The following is a 3141-nucleotide window of genomic DNA, read 5'->3' on the forward strand; positions in this document are numbered from 1 at the left end:
TTTGAAGCTTCTCCGATCTTCTTCTCTGGTGTCCCCAAGTTCTTTGATACAGTTTTGTTCAACACACTCCCACTGCTCTCCTCTCTTACCGCCTTTCCTAGATACTTTTCCAACATCGCAATTAAACTCGCGTGATTCTCCTTCACCTCTACCTGGAAATTTTCCAAGGTAGAACGTACTTCCGAGATCTCTCCTTCTAACGTCGTCACATTTTCCTCCATTCTCGTTAAAGCTACCGCTGTGGTTTTCTTCGTCGGCATCCACTGGTACCGCTGCTTCGAATCCGGTAGGTCGGACCACTTGATACGTACCAACACAATACACAATAGAATAGTAATAATAATAACAATATTTAAGAGAAAGAGCTTTATTATATGAACGTATAAAGGAACAAGGTACATAATAAGGAATTACAAATCCCTAGATCTGCCAAGAGCTAGGCTCCTCAATAGAGAGTCAGTACTCTCTATCCTCAATGCACTAACAGACAAAATGCAAAGATCCTCCTCAATTCCCTCTCTGACTCCTTATAACTAGGAAAAGAAATGATGTGATGCTCTATCCCAGATACACGTCACATCATCTCTAACAACCTTAGCCAATATTTCCCAATCTGCCATTTCTCCTAGAATAAACCAATAACGGCTTGGCCCCACTAGTTGCTGAGTGAATTAATTGCTGATGTGGTGCTTCCTCATTTGTTTGGGTTCTATCACCATGCCACACCTTCATGATGTCGTGTCAAGCCAAGTGTTGTCCATCCTACCAAATTCACATCAACCTGCAAAAAACTTCAACATGTCAGCTTCATAAACACATAATAAGCCTAGTCATGAGAACCTCAACATACAAGCACACATGATGCATATTCCAAAATTCAACAGTATACACACATACACATTCAATACTTAGTAGCACAACCACATTTGCAATACACTAACCATTTCCTAATTTCTAATACCAACATCACCAACATGGCTTCTAATTGAACTAAGACCATAACAGTTAACAAAATGGCTCATAACTACTAACTGATGTCCACCATTTTCAATAACTAACCTCTACCAAGATTAACTACCTATTCCAACTACCAATTACCATAGTAGTTCAAATCCCCAAAATAACATCAACTAAAATTAATTTAAAAGTCCCATTAACTAATATTAACTAATTCTGCAATCAATTTACTAACAGTTCAGTTCAAACCATTATTTTTTCATCAACATGTAAATAGTCCATCTAACTAATCAATTAACAGATTTTCCAATTAACTTGTAAATAACTCCAATAACTAATAGTCTAGCATTCACTAACTACTAACTTCCAAGCCAATTAACATCTAACTTCCATTTCAAATTTCAGCAAGGATATTTATTAACATAGAACCAGTTCAAACTAACACTTAATTCACTAGCAGTTTAACACACATTAATTAACATTTTCTCTAACTGATAGAAACATTAACATGACAGCTAACTGCTTTCAACTGACAGTTCAAACAAATTCACTAATATGCTAATTATTTCCTAACTAACTTTTCCCTAACAATCAACCTAGCTTCTAATAGTTTGAATTAACTAGTTCCTAAACTCAATTGATTTTGCTAATTGTTTTTAACTAACTTCTTTCTGATCACTAACATTTGATGCACTAACTGTTTTCCTAAATTTCTAACATAACAGCCCAAAGTTTCATTTAGCTCATAATTGAACCAATTAGCTAACAGTGCAAACTACTAACCATAATCTCCTATCTTCTAATTGATTCAAGCTAGCCATTAACTAACTAAATTAACAATCACAATTCAAACATTTTCACTAACAGTTCCAATCAACTAACAATAACTAATTGTTTTTCAAAACCTCTAATTGTCAAATTGCTAATTCAAATACAAACTGACGGTGTTAACTCCCTTTAACTAACTTTGCTTATTGACCTAACTTTAACCTCATTTTCCCTAAAACTTCCCAAAACAGTTATGAATCTCCCTCAAAATTCGATCTTCATAATCTCTATATAAGATACACTCTCTGCAATCATCAAGGACAATCACATTCACTCTTAGATTATTCCCACATTGCAAATTCTCTCCTTCCCTCACGTCACAAACACACTCAAAGCTCAACCTCCATTGTTGAGAAAAATTTCACATTAAAGTTTTACTTCAACGGAGCTAAAACCTCACATTCCTTTTCACTAGCTTCATTCAGCAACAACATCACACATAAATTCCCTACAAACTAATCATAGGAGAAGAAGAATAAGTAAGTTACACAAAGCAACCAAATATTGGAAGTATTACCTGATTTTATCTGGTATTTTTCTCTGCAAATTCATCTTCGAGACCTTCAACAATTCCTAGGACACACCTTTGTCGTGTAGGTAGGATCTCCATCTCTTCGTTTTTTCACTTCAAATTTGTTCCCACGATGTAGAGGTGGTCGTGGGTAATCAAAGCCCCCATGTTTCTTGCTTTGATTTCTCTCCATGTGCGTTTAATTTTCGTTTAAAATTTTTAGGGTTCTTGATATTTTTTAGTTCGAATTGGGAATCCAAGGGAAATTAGGGGATTTAAGTGTAAGAACTAGAGAGAGGAGATGAAATTGATGCTAATGGTGGTGGTTGTTGGCTAAGTTGGGTTGCTCTGTCGCCCCCGGCGCGGCGGAGCGATTTTTGGAAAGGGGAGAGAATGAGAGAGTGAGAGAGGAAAGTTCATAATGTTTGGAAATTGAAATGAGGTGAGTCTGATTCACTCAACCCTTTTTCCCGTCATGTTGGGCCACAAACACTAAGCCCAAAGGGCTTTACTGAATCATACATCCACTTTGTTTATGCACCCCATCCTTCTGAAATCAAACATAGCATATGGGTTTAGCAATTGGCCCTGCACCCAATTGATATTCAAACACCCCATTCTTTACAATCACACCCACTGGGAAGAGTGAGTTGTTTATTTTAATTATTATTGTTTGTTCTTGTTTTTTATTTTAATTCTTTTTTCTTGTAGCACATTAAAGACACCTCATAAAAATACATATTAAAAAAAATACTTTTTTTAGTAGACATTAAAAATATACAATTCATTAGATTAGATTTCCATTAGGCTAATCTTGTAATTTGACTTGATTTTTTTAGGGTTAG

The 3141-nt window shown here is 35.5% G+C and overlaps 1 long non-coding RNA gene across 1 annotated transcript; it reads right to left on the minus strand.

Moving 5' to 3' along the window:
- Positions 1-351: 351 nt before the first annotated feature.
- Positions 352-2878, minus strand: LOC127084266 (uncharacterized). Its single transcript, XR_007788670.1, has 2 exons — positions 2303-2878; positions 352-781 (listed from the first exon to the last, which is right to left on the minus strand). It is a non-coding gene; the product is annotated as an uncharacterized LOC127084266 (long non-coding RNA).
- Positions 2879-3141: the final 263 nt, after the last annotated feature.

This window comes from Lathyrus oleraceus, chromosome 5 (assembly GCF_024323335.1).
Source record: "Lathyrus oleraceus cultivar Zhongwan6 chromosome 5, CAAS_Psat_ZW6_1.0, whole genome shotgun sequence".
Taxonomy (NCBI): Eukaryota; Viridiplantae; Streptophyta; class Magnoliopsida; order Fabales; family Fabaceae; genus Lathyrus; species Lathyrus oleraceus.